General features: G+C 33.4%; 1 protein-coding gene across 2 annotated transcripts in view; it reads left to right on the top strand.

The window, feature by feature from the left end:
* klu (zinc finger protein klumpfuss) overlaps nt 1–14,663 on the top strand; it is a 188,465-nt gene that overhangs the window by 162,791 nt on the left and 11,011 nt on the right. The window lies entirely within an intron of this gene.

Genomic DNA, 14,663 nt, shown 5'->3' with positions numbered 1-14,663 from the left:
ATTCTGTGCACATAAGGAATTATGTCCTTAAAACGTGGTTATAAATCACACTAAGTATCTATGAATTATCTTTCGCATCCTAGTATCTATTATTTAAATCGATGAAATAATTTCTTTTCAGTTATATAATTTCGGAAATAACATTAAAACTTTGTTTATAGTTATCAAAAGTTTACATACATTTGTAATTTCTTAAAATTGCTCTTCTAAAGTTATTACATTTGTATTCAATAGTCTGAAAATGAGAAGAAAGAAAGTTAATAATTTGCTGAATAAAGTACACGGATTGTTTGAAACATCATCAAGATTTTGTGGTATCATTCTAATGATTCATTGTGATTTTAATCAGTGTAAAAGTACTGGTGTTTACGATGTTTCCCAATTTTTTTTTTAAATTAGTGAAAAATTCTGTAGAAAGAAAGCGAATTTTATTTTATTCAGTATAAAAATCAAATGTTAAAATATAGTTAAAAAATTAGTATCTGACTGACAGTGGCATGCAGATCACGAGCTAATAATTACGTAAACGAGATGCATTGGATATTTATATGTAAAATGTTTTCAAAGTTTCAGGAATTGATCGCTAGTTAAATTGATCGCTAGAATTTGTAATGAGCTCTACCGGCCTGAGAAAGAAGGCTTAATATTTTTGTGCAGTTATCGCATTCAAATTGTTTAGTCCAATTCAGTTGTTTGACTGACACAGGCGCATTTTTGTAGCACTGCTTTTGCAACCAAAGAAGATGCGAAAAGCAGTCATTTTCTTTTAGTGAGAAATAGTTTTGAATGTTCGAGTTTAACCAAGCCATTAAATGGATGGATTGATGAGATATCGAAAACTTTCTTTGAGGAAAAAAAATTGGGATACTTGCATTTAATTAAATGTGAATCATTAATATTCATGAAAATTAACGAAATTAAAAAAATAATAAAAATATGAAAGGTTTCAGATATTTTAACAAAAGGGTTTGTTAAGGTTTTCACGGTCTCGCATCAGAAAATTTTTTAAAGCTGCATAGCAGCAAATAGTTCCAATTGCACTATTAAGTGTTGGCATATATTATTTATATTTTTTCATTCTTTTCCTAATTCACCATATCAATATTCAGTTTTCTTAGTAAAATGGCTATATATATATATATATATATATTTGTCTATTTATGATTTACTTTTTATATGTTAACTTTATTTAGTAAGCCTTACGTTCTTCGAACTTATGTTACAGAAAATTCGATTCAACAGCAAAATCACAAACTACTAAAAAAAAGCACATCTTTAGAATTCCCGATAGAGCATTAAAAGATACCTTTTATATTTGCTTATTTGCTTATATTAGTTCATTAAAAACAAGTCTCTCGCGCGGCCAGCCGCAAAAAAATAGTTATCACAAAAAGTATATAACGATTTTAATAACTCCAGATAGTGTAAACTCATAAAAATATTGAATATTTCTAATTAGACATCTCAAAATTTTAATACATGTTATTTAAACCAAGTACATTAAAAAGCATTTTCAATTGCGTTTATTGCTTTTAAACCGCTTTGTTTATTACTCAGTTACCTTCCAGATTAAATTTGAAAATATTTTAAGCTTTACTGAATGAGAACACGCTGATGGGAGGAAGATAAAAATATTTTACTTCCTGCATTGGCAACACATTGCTTTCATAGAACCGAGTTTGTTAATTAAAACCATGGAGGTTAGAAAACCTGAAAGATCTTGCATTTTTCTGAAGGACAATAGTTACGTGCTCTGGGGATAAAAAAGCGTTTTGTTTCTGACAGTGTTGCCACCGCTCGCTTTCAAATCATTGAGTTTATTAAATCAAAAATTCATTAAAGTTTTATGAAATAAATAATAAAATAAATTCGAAATTCAAAGTTCGGGCTTCTAGGTGCACATGTTCGGGTGGAGGAATAAATTATTCAAAAATTCGTATCTCTAGTTACCGTTGCTTTTTCACAGCGAGAGGAACATGCATACATACATGCAAATTCTTCATTACTTTATTTCTTTTAAAATAATACAGGTACAGGTAGAAGATAGGCCAGCACCTCCGTAATACCACAGGTAATTGAGGTATTGCTGAACCTAGCTAACTGTTAAACTTTCCACCCCAATTTTGAGGCAGAACAACCCGGGGGGTCCGAGGTTCTCCCGCCCCTCCTTTTTTTTACCATCAACCACTTGAGAGGACTTTCTGAGATAACTGACTTCTGGTATTAATAGTGTACACAAATCATACTGAGAAAAGACTGTCCTTGAAAAGTTCAACAACTGATGCTTCCAAAAGTCTAAATGTATGAAAAATGTCCTTTCTATGGCGGGAAGTGTAATAAGCAAGTCTTTGGAGCTCCCGTCCATCAGCATTGCGTAGAAAAATGAAATTGTTGTTTAAAATAATACAGGAGGATAATATTTTGTGGCAATCATTTGAAAAGTTGTAGAGACATCAGGTTATTTGGAAGCAGGAGACATGAAAAATGAGCAATATCCTCATTGAGAGTAGAACCTGGACCTCTCGAATACGCGCAGAGCGTGCTGACCATTACACCACGAAGGCAGGCTAAGAAGGCCGGAGAAATACCTTATACACTCCCCCTATTAAAGCTTGACTGGGGATTAAGGGACCCAATCTCTAAATCCTGGTGGTAAAGAATCATCATCTACCACCTTTTTTAGTTCGGGTACCGCTGTAAACACATTAGATTATTTGGAAGCAGGAGACATGAAAAATGAACAATGCCCTCACCGGGACTTGAATCTGGACTTTCGAATATACGCCGAGCATGCTGTCCATTACACCACGAAGGCATGCTAAGAAGACGGGAGAAATATATGCCGCTTATAGTGAACCAATGTAAGATGCCATTTCGAGAACATTAGTAACCTCCTCTGGAGTAAATGATACCTGAATTTCTAGAACTTTGGAGCATTCTTCGGAAATAGAAATTCGTTGAAAAAATATATACTGTAGATGTTAGTATTAAAATGTGAAAGAATGTAAAGCTTTCTCTCTAACAAACTGTCAAAGAATACAAAGCCGGCATGAATGAATTTCTAAATTTAGACATGTTAGAAAAGAAAAACACTTCCTAAAAGAAAAAAAAAAAAAAAAAAAAAAGAGCTCTTTGAGTAATAGGTCCACCATCAGAAATATGAGTTACCATGTTTTTCTAATTATTAGCCAGTCTGCTCTTCGTGTTCAGGCGATGTCTACGAGTGCATTCAAAATTCTTTCTATACGCCCCTCGTTAATCTTCAACAAATCCATTACCTTCCAAAAGTGACCCGATTTCTGCTTACCTTTCTCTCTTTAAAAAAAAAAGGGGGGGGGGCAAGATCTACTCTTTCATACCAGAAACTCAAGAAAAAGCTGATGTTTGGAGAAGACCTTTGACCCTTTTCCATTCGGACAGAATCTACGTGGGAGGAAAAAGAGTGGTAAGAGTGGTATTTTTTTCCCTTCCCCACCTACACCCTCTGTAGGAGGAGAGGGAAACTTTACCTTTCTGTTACACCATTTGTTCGGTACCATTTTTGCCTCGTTGCTCATACCGTTGTGGCTTCTTTGTGGTAAAATACTATCTGAAATAGTAGCAGAGGAAAAGGTATTTATTCTCTTTGTCGATAGGACTCCCCCGCTTGCCTTGGGTTACCCATGGTGTCATGTATTTTTCTTACTTCATTCCAAGATGAAATATGAGAAGTTCTTTAGAATCCCAACGAGTTGGTCATGCATGGGTTAAACACTTGCTTTCTGGATCGTGGCATACTAGACGCATTCCAGTTCTTTCATTCCACAGACTATGTGGACAAGCTTCTGCAAAGAATTTGTTATTTTAGTAATTGTTCATAATTATTTTGAAGTAAAATTTGCGAATGAAATTTAATGATTAGTCATATTTACGGCAGCCAATTAACATAGGATCAATACATAGTGCATCGTTGCATACCCTGCTGTTTTATAGGCAGATTCCCGATTTTTCATAACATTTCTCGGTACATCACCAAATTTTCCGGTTTCTAATTTTTAGCTTTTTTTATAAAACATATTTCCCAGCAATAAATGACATATATTGAATTAATGAAACTTCACTGTAACATCAAATGACGTAATGTAACATGATATAAAATATTGTTACGTTATCTGATGTAAAATTCTACAACCATCGCAACCCAAATTTTAAAACCTTTTCTCATTTACTGTACTCTTTTCATAATCTAAGAAAAGGATTTCAACTTTGAAATGGGTAATAAGCTGCAAAACTCGCATGCCCTGTTTTAGAAAATACATTTTATTTAATGAGAGGGTTTTTTTTTTTTTTTTTTCCTTTCTTTACTAAAAATGTAGAAAAACGATTTTCAAACCAGTTTAAGAACCACCGGATCCGAAGACAGAATTAAAGCAAGTGACACACTACACTTGCTTGACATTTATAATGACAAGCGGTTTTGAAATAATAATAATTATCACACTCTCTTGGAAATGTGCCATGTTCTATTTATAAAACCTCTAAAAATCTCAATGCTCGTATTTGCTGTGTTAGCGGGCGTTGCCATTAAAATGTTCAAATCAAAGTTCATATCGCTTACCCGATCATGTGATAGAATTTGGTAAAACCATGAAAAACTTTGCACTTGCGAATAAAATTAAAAGTGATTAACGTATGCTTTTGTAACTGCCAATATCAAAATCTATAATTTTACGATCTAGCCGGAAAGTGGCTAGTGATTTTGCCGAACGGAAGGGTACGTACAATTCCTGGAGAAGGCATGGTTGTAAATTGTCTCTCCCTTCATAGCAGGCAATAGTGACCCTCCTATTAGATTGCCTCCACAATAAAGTAACCACCGCTTCTGGCCTTAATAATGGCCAACGACTATAATGGCTAGTGCCCGCCGTTGGAAATTAAAAAAGAATGATTACGCATTCACAATAGTGGAACAATGGTTAAAGGAGATATGAACAAGGCTTGCTTTTTAGAAATATAGTAAGTTCTTTGCATAAAAATTCAAGTTCGAAAAATCAATATATATATATATATATATTGTAACGTATTTTGCAGTATTTAACAAAATAACAGATGATCTTAGTAAAACATAAATTTTATAAATTTTATTTTTAGATTACGGAGATAAATCATTTGAATACAATCTTTAAGTTACAAATTTTTCATACATCTACTACTGGTAAAACTTTTAAAATAACAATTTTTAACCATTTCTTACATTGCTGAGCAACGGTTATATGGTGCAAATATAGTGTTGCCAGTCCAATAATAAATATAGTTATTTGTTAAATAATAAAATATTATAATATATATATTATTTCTCAAGAGGAACGAAGGAGAAAAGAAAGAACAAAAGACCCGAATCTCAAATTAAGGTCTCTCGGTCAGCGACGTTTAAAAATGATCAATATCTATAAGAGCATAAAGAATTATCGACAATGAACACTACCATTCTGAGACGGTATGCACAATAAACTAGCGAAACAACTCAATCATTCGAACCCATCCTGTTGCCACCCGATTCCGATAAATTCTTTAATATGAATAATAATAAATTGATAGAAAAAAATGGGAACTAATTCTGTGATTGGTCGTATAAATGTAAAGAAACGTGGGCTTTAAAAAAAACATACTTTTAAAAGATATATATTTATAAAACTTTACAAATTTCCGGCTGCGGTGTTGCTTATTCATTTACTTTCTAAATGGCGGGAAGAAAGCACTACACAAATGAAACAAAACAAAATCATGGCGTCCATTGTTCTCAAATTTACCTTAATGACCATTTACATTCTAAATCAATGATTTGTCCTTTTTTTTTTGGATCACGCATTCTGGCTTTTCGCGTTCACACAAATTAAAACACCGAATAAATAACGCCAGAGTAAAAGTAAAGACAAAAACAAAGAAATACGGTAGTTGAGAGAAAGAACGGAGAGGGAGAAAAAAAAAAAAAGTGTGAGAATTCATTTTGTTCCTTTCGGTCTCGGGAACAAAGAGTTTGTTGCTTGTGGTTGTGAGCGGAGTTGAGTTGTTTACGGATGGGGGAGTAATTCGCTGAGGTTAGCATGTGTTGGAACTTGCCAAGAGAGTTGTTTTTCTTTTTTCTTTCTTTCTTTCTTTCTTTTTTTTTTTTTTTTTCTTTTACTCTCTTCTTATGTTTCATTCTTTCCTTCTATGCTTTCATCTATTAAAGTGTGAAGAATGAATTTTTCTACTGTAACTAAATCAGGTGACGTTTCTTGTTGAACTTAATTATGCAATGACGTTTAATTCTAGATACAGCTTAGATTCAAACTGCATGCGTGTTGGAGTATGAAAACAATTTTAAATAAGCGCAGGAAGTACTTCGAATTGCAAATGAAATATTTGTGCTTTATATAAATAGAAAAAGCTTTTTTAATGGCATTAAGAACGGAAGAATCAGTTCTGAGATAAAAGAATTTTCGCAACTTTAATTCCAAAACTTGTCTTTCGCATTTAATTATTCTCTTTTTAATTATCTAAATTTAGATATAAATAAACGTTAGTTATGTACAATAATGTATTTATTTGTAACTTGAAATAATTTAAAATAATTTAAAATAATGAGTATTCTTCTTTTAATTATTTAAAAAATACAAAATCTGCAATCAAAGCTTCAAAAACGAATTCTAATTAAAAACCTGAAAAATTTTAAAGTGAATTTAAAGGAAAAAATTTAACGATATATACTAAACATATACGGAAAAATATATGATAACGTTAACGATCCAGCTACTGCCCTTTCATAAAAATATTTAATATTTCTAATTAGACACTCCTGATTTAAATGCATTTTTATTTAAATCAATTAAAAAGTAAAAAAAAAATTCTTAAGAATTTATTTATTGCTTTTAAATTGTCTGGTTTCTTACTGATTATCAGGCAAATTAAATATGAAAATTAAATATCTTACGTTTTACTGAAGAACAATAGGATGACGCGTGGAAGATGAAAGTCTTTTATTTCAGGCAGTGGCAAGACAATGCTCTTACATAGCGGAATTTGTTAATTAAAATCGAAAGACAAATATCTTATCTATTGCCGAATGCAACAATCTTGTGCGTTGGAGATAAAAGTGCTTTATTTTGAACAGTGTTGGCACCTGCTTGCTTTTAAATAGCTAAGACGTAATAAATTTTTTATTAAATTTGTACAAAATCGGAAACAAATCAAAAACATATTCGAAATTCAAATTAGATTGAAGACGTATCTTAGTTTAGGCTCCTCTCGAAATCTTTAGTTTCATTCTATACAATATTCTAATTCTGCTACAATATTATATGTTATCAATATGGATGTTTTAGAGATTATTAAAATTAAAAGGGAAAAACTTTAGCCCTTTATAAAGGTTATTAATGTCGAATTCGGAACAGATATAAGGAAAACGTAGCTTACTGGCTTTACATAAATGAAATAATTAAAAGCTGCAAAGGCGCAATTGAGACGAAAGCAGAAGTCGGTTAGAAGAAAGAAAATCATTTTAGAACTTCGTTTTAAAACGAACATTTATTCTGAAAGATTTTATTAAAAGTCATCTTTATGCAGAATTTTGGAAGAATATTGTTTTTTACTTTAGGAAACGATCTTTTAGTTCATTGCCAAAATCACTGCAGAGTTTATACATTTCTCTCTCTAGAGTTTATGCATCTCATCTCTCTCTCTCCTTTTAAATACAGTTTAGCTTCACTCATGCAAAGCTCTGAGATCGTAAATATTTTTCGATTATTTCTTTTAAAAACTTTCGGGTCCACTCGGCCCCTCATTATGTAACCCCTTTTGGAAAACTGATGATTTCACGGAAACAGGAGCGTTTTTGACAATCGCTGTTTTTCCACAGTGCGATGAATATTTAAATATACTTGTAAATTCGTTATTATTTGACTGTAGAGATGACGTTTTTAAGCCACGTGTATTGGCAACAACGTTTCTGCTTACGGCAAAATATGCTACGAATTAAAGCCAACAAACCTGAAAGAAAGTTCTTTAAAAAAGTGTTTCCTAATCTCGTTTTCTCTTCTCTTTCACAGGAGTTTAAAAAAAAAAAAAAAAAAAAAAAAAAAAAAAAAAAGTAGAAAAGAAGACCTTACTGCCTTCCTCAGAATTTGACTTATTTACTCCCAAATATTTCACTTCAAGACGCAGAAACGTTTTAAAAAAATGTTAACATGGTATTTCTTACTGTTCATTGTTGCTGCGTTTGTTAACATAATGATGAAGGACCGTTTAAAAATTCAACGAAAAAAGCTCTGGATTATTACGCGAAAGAAAAAGTCAGAGTCAGAAGAACAGTAGACAGAAACAAAAATAAAAACAAACAAAAAAATCATTCTTTAGTTATTTTGCCTTTCTGCGTTTGGCACGATATCAACAAACAGCAAAGATTTTACGTCGGCGTCTTCTTCTGATGCCTTGTCAGTTAGGGACGATTTAAGGACTTTTTTTTGTCTGAAAACTCCGTTCTCTAATTGAAAGATTCGATTTTTTTTCTCGCTTAATTGCACATAAAGAAGAATGAGATGTCCAATTAGAGGAAAGGTAATGTAAGAACGGTCTTTTATTGTAAATTATTTATCAAGATTTGTGTGTCGAGAATGGCAATCTTAGATCATGATACGTCCAGATTTCTATGCTCCTAATTCTAGAGAGGGAACTGTTCTTTATAAACAATTTGTCAAATCTTGCTTATAAATAAATAAATAATCAAAAATCCTCCGAGAGTTGTACGCATGCTTCAAAAAGGAGTGATGTCAAAAGGAATGGATGAGACTACCGGGAACCCGGGAAATTTCCGGAGGCGCTGATGGCGGTAGGTCCGCGTTGCCACTAATGATGCGGGCACTTTAATATTAGTTGGTGATTGGGCACAAAGACAGAAGTCACCTTAAAGGTGTCAGCACATCCACAAAAGGTGGTTTCTCCAAGTCATAAAGTGAACTTCAAAATGGTGACGGTACCGTCATGAGGGGATTTCGCCAAGATTCCCAATAAAGGGTCTAATATAAAAGCACCTTGACGAAATTGCTTTCTTCCGGTCAATAATGATACCGGCTACATAAGTGTACTGGCACCTTTATGTCAGGGCATCCTTGGCAAACAGCGTCCCATTTGTATAGAGGTGCGGGAACCTTTATGATGGCTATTTCGCCAGGACACAAACTATCATAAATGTACTGCACTTTGATGGAAGTTGCTCGAAATTCTACATTGAAATTCATAAGCACCTTTATGTACGTCAGAGAAGTATTCATTCAAATAAAGACCCGACCATAAGGTCCGATCTGACGTGGCATCTTGATGAAGCCTGCATTCTTCGTGGTGTACACGTGGTGAAGGCTACATTCTTCCTGGTGGTAAAATAAAAATGCCGGCACCCCTTATATCTCGATGGAGAAATTTTAACTAGGAAAAGGTACCGACACGTTTATGCAAATCGGCCTTGCCGGTGAGATTAACACCACCTGCTCTTGAGCATCAGTGTCTTATTTAATTCTCGAGGATTTTTGATTATTTATAAGGAAGTTTGAAAAAATTGGTTATGAATAGCAGGGGCGAATGAGTGTGGTGTGACCAGCATACAGACTTACATAAAGGGGATAGCACCTTTCATGCAAGCTAACCATTGTACTCATAAGGTACAAGGGTGCCTGGTATCACAACGCAAAGGAGCCAGTAACCTTATGAAGTTCAGCTCATACCATGATGAATGCAAGATTTTGCGGATATTCGTGTGAAGTTCTAAGTAAATGGTCATCCACTTAAATAACCGTGCCGGCACCTTTAGTGAGTTAACTAATGTTCATCAAGGTATGAGGGGTGCGGTCAAAGTGCTGTGCCTTTTTGATGGTTTCTGTCTTCGCGAAATCACCAATATAAGGGTGTCGGGCCCTCAATACCAGTAGGGCGCTGTTTGAGAGGGATAGAGATTCCAACACCCTTATGAAGTTGTACCAGTATTGAGTTTTTAGCTTGAAGAAAGCAACTTTCGTCGAGGTTCTGGTGCTTTCATTCCGTAGCCTCTTTATATCTCCTGCCGAAATCCCCTCATAAAGGTACTAGAACAATTATGAACTTGAAAAAAAGCATCCTTCATGGAAGTGCTGGCATATGTATGTTCCAGCATCTTTATAATGGCTTTTGTCCTAGTGAAAAATCGTTAACTTGCATAAAGGTGCCGGCTTCTTATATGCCAAGCCACACCTTTAACCACCAGCGTCTCGGAGAATTTCCCGAATTCCCAATAGCCCCAACCGTCAACGATAAAGAGCAATTTCTCCACCAGAATTAAGCATATCGAAATGTGGATGTACCGTATTTCGAGCATTTTAATTCTCTTTATACAAATCTTGAATTTGCAGCATGGAAGCATTTAAAATATTGTTGAGCAGAAAATCTTATCTAAAGTCTGGTAACAGGATAACAGAGACCCTTGGATTTCTCCTTCTGCGTGTCCTCGATAGGACAGTGTATTGCAAATTCATATTTTCACTAGGACTAGTGCTACCAGTGTGGCTGCACTGAGCGACAGGTTTCATTCAAAATTTAGAAAAGCACCTAAAAGCAAAATTTAGGGAAAATTTTTTATGATGAAAAATGACGAAATTTTTTTAATTTAGAGAGATAACACACAGCAAAATTTAGGACCCACAGAGATTGCACAGTGAGGGAAAGTGCTCAACGTTAGCCCCGATTGTCACTTACAAAGGTGTTTAAAGTGTTGGCCATCAACAAGGACAACCTTTTCCTCTTCACCACAAATAGTTAGTGGGCCTAATCTAGACTATCTTCAGATCAAGAATATAATCGCAATATATCCCCCCCCAAAAAAAAAAATCCACAGCGTTGGCGTACATTAACAGTTTTACTCGAAAATGGATGTTGAAATCAAATTTATGAATTTTGAGTATTTTGCAACCGATTTCAGTTTTACGGTGGTACAGCTTACGGTAATTTACACGCATGATGGTTTAAAAATTAAGCTACAGTGACAAGAAAATATGTTAAAAAAATTATAAATAAGAAAAAGTAAAAAAAAATTAATTTTTTGAGCAGAAAAACAACTGTATAAATCTTTTATAAATCTCGAATGAGTCAACTTTAACTACTACTATATTTAAACTCCGCCCACTCTTTTCGCATGGCTCCATTTTTCTTGCTTTGTTTAAGTCGTTCCGCTTAATAGCTAACTGGCAAAAGTGAAGACACTTTCTGTAAAAAATATGCAGGGAATAGTGATAAAGGACTCTTAATTTCTTCGAAGTTCCCTTTGGGCGTAATGTAAAATCTGAATGCTTTCAGAGTTTTTAAAAAATTTTATTACTTTTATTTTTTAAATAAAATTTTATAAAATGGCGTATTCAATATTTTTGTCTTTTTAATTTTATTATTAATTATTAATTTTCTTCGCATTTACGCCACATAATATTCAACGGCAAAATCAAAATTTTAAAAGCACCATATCTTTAGAATTCCCGATAGTGCGTTCCGTGTTGCCATATTTTTAAAAAATAGTCGCTATATTATTTCTTTAAGAACAGTACATAACGATAAGGTTTGGTGGCAATATTTGATGAAAAGTGTTACTGACAAAAAAGATGAAGTTTGAGACTAATAGCATTTTTGGTGCTAAAAAAAAAAAAAAAAAAGTTGCAAAAGAATTGAAGTTTGTTGGCAGTTGCTTTAGTTTCATGCAAATCATTTTAGATAAATAGAAAGCTTTGGTAAAGAGTAGGGGGAGGGGAAAGGCTTGAAACAAACACTATTAAGCACCGAAGTCATGGGAAACCATGAGACAGGCACGCAGAAATGGCTAGGCAGACGAGAAAAGACCGAACGCAGCGATTCTCAGTCGAGCTTCGCACGCAATGTTCATAGCTAATCAGTGAACCTGTATGAATGTCTCAGCCCAATAATGATGCTATCTCTATTACTTTTCTTAATCTCAATCGGGGATCGATAGGAACAATCGTACTAAATGTCGATCCACTTCAGTAGTTGACTTACTCTTTGCGATATTTAATTTTAAAGTCACATTGATGGGGATTATTGCGAGGATTTAGGAGGCCACTAAAACATCCTGCTTAATATTGTGTTGATATGTCTTGATGGTTGTATGGTTAATGACGGGATATCTCGTGTTTATATCCAATTTTTTTTTCTCTTACTATGTAGTAAAAAAGCCTGATTTTTGATTTTTTAATTATTAGCCGTTAAAATGTTTATCATAAAATGGGAAAAATGTATAACAGTTTTAATCAGCTCGTGTCATTTCATAAAAATATTTAATATTTCTAATTAGACATCTTACGCTTTAAATGCACATTTATTTAACTAAAAAAATTAAGTATTAATTCTTAAAATTAAGATTAAAAAGTAGAAAAAATATTCTCAAGAACTGCGTTTGTTACTTTTAAATCACTTAATTTGTTAATCAGTAACAGACAGTTTAAATTGAACTTTAAATATCTTACACTTAAAAAAAAAAAAAAAAAAAAAAAAAAATCTGAAATGTTTCAGATTTTAAATTACGTCCAAAGGGGCGTTTTTTAACATTTTGTGTGTTACCTTTCTTTATTAAATATCATGTTCCTCGCACTTAAACCATAAGATCCAGTGCAACAGCAATATCGCAAAATAGTTTTAAAACGAGCATATCTTTAGAATTTCCGATACAGAGTCTCACGCGCTGGAGATAAAAATGTTTTTTCTGCACAACGTTGCCATTGCTCGCTTTGAAATCTTTGAGTTTATTAATCAAAAATTCGTCAAAGTTTTAAAAAATAGGAAATCGATCATAAAACAAATTTCAAATTTCAAATTGGTCTTCCACATGCTCATATTCGTTGGAGGATTACGTTATTCAAAATTCGATGACTCTATGTACCGTTGTTTTATCACAATACGAGAAATATACATACATTTATGCAGATTTTTCATTATTTAATTTCTTCAAATATAATGCAGGACTCTAACATTTTGTGGCAACAGTTTGAAAAGTGAACCGACATTTATGAGTCCGACGCAAAATGCCAAAACGAAACTAATAGTCCTTCGGGATTCAAATCCCTTTGGACTAAAAAAAAAAAAAAAAAAAAAAAAAACTAAATGGCAACACGCTGGCACGTGGGTGATAAAAGTATTTGATTTTCACGTGCCAGAGTAAAACGGGAAACGGGAGGCAGCATATTGTGTTGAGTTTGTTGATTAAAACTGAAAGATAAATATTTTTCATTTTGCTGAGTGGCGACAAACTAGCGTGCTCAGATAAATTGTTTTATTTCGAGCAGTTTTGTCCCTGCTCTTTTTCAAATCCCTTGGATTTGTTAATAAAAAATTCACTAAATTCGCACTAAAAAAAGAAATAAATAAATTTAAAAAAAAAAAGGGGGAAAAAAAAAATCTGAAATGTTTCAGATTTTAAATTACGTCCAAAGGGGCGTTTTTTAACATTTTGTGTGTTACCTTTCTTTATTAAATATCATGTTCCTCGCACTTAAACCATAAGATCCAGTGCAACAGCAATATCGCAAAATAGTTTTAAAACGAGCATATCTTTAGAATTTCCGATACAGAGACTCACGCGCTGGAGATAAAAATGTTTTTTCTGCACAACGTTGCCATTGCTCGCTTTGAAATCCTTGAGTTTGTTAATCAAAAATTCGTCAAAGTTTTAAAAAATAGGAAATCGATCATAAAACAAATTTCAAATTTCAAATTTGGTCTTCCACATGCTCATATTCGTTGGAGGATTACGTTATTCAAAATTCGATGACTCTATGTACCGTTATTTTATGACAATGTGAGAAATATACATACATTTACGCAGATTTTCATTATTTAATTTCTTCAAATATAATGCAGGACTCTAACATTTTATGGCAACAGTTTGAAAAGTGAACCGACATTTATCCGTCCGACGCAAAATGCCAAAACGAAACTAATAGTCCTTCGGGATTCAAATCCCTTTGGACTAAAAAATCAAAGGCTCCGGAGTGCACATGTTCGTGTGGAACATTACGTGTATTCCCCACGAAAATTTGTTGTCTCTGTGTATCGCTGTTTTTCCGCTTAGTGTGAAGAACATACAAACATATTTACACATAGAAGAATATTTGAAGAATTCAAATCGAATAATAGAGAAGAGGTTTAGTTTGGTTTATTTAATTACGGCAAAGCGCTCGAGGAGGGCTTTCCAAAGGGAATTGGCTCGCATACACGTTACAGATGGGGAAGCCACGAAAACGCCCGTGCAGCCAGCCCGTTCGATTTGAAACCCAAACCAAACTACCAGCGTTCAGCGACTTTATCGCTTGGCTGCTAGTGGGTGTATTAGAGAAGAGATAAATCTTTTACAATTATTAAGCAGTACAAGCATCTGTGCATTGTTATTTGTCAGAAATATAATTACTAATGATAATTTATTAGAAATATTATTACCAATTATACAGTATAATTCAATTAGAATGGTTAGAATTCAACTCTCATAGTAATCCTAACTGAATTGTAATGGCTCATAGTCCTTCAATACAATGTAACCTTTCATGGCATCAATTCTCATAAGTGGCCATATCTCGAAGTGACCAATATTTCTAACAACATAGTTTAATAAAGATACTGAACATTCTCTA

Source organism: Stegodyphus dumicola, chromosome 6, assembly GCF_044657685.1.
Source record: "Stegodyphus dumicola isolate Sdum_Otavi_A_Nest chromosome 6, ASM4465768v1".
NCBI classification, from domain to species: Eukaryota; Metazoa; Arthropoda; class Arachnida; order Araneae; family Eresidae; genus Stegodyphus; species Stegodyphus dumicola.
This window is presented reverse-complemented; position numbering and strand designations above follow the sequence as displayed.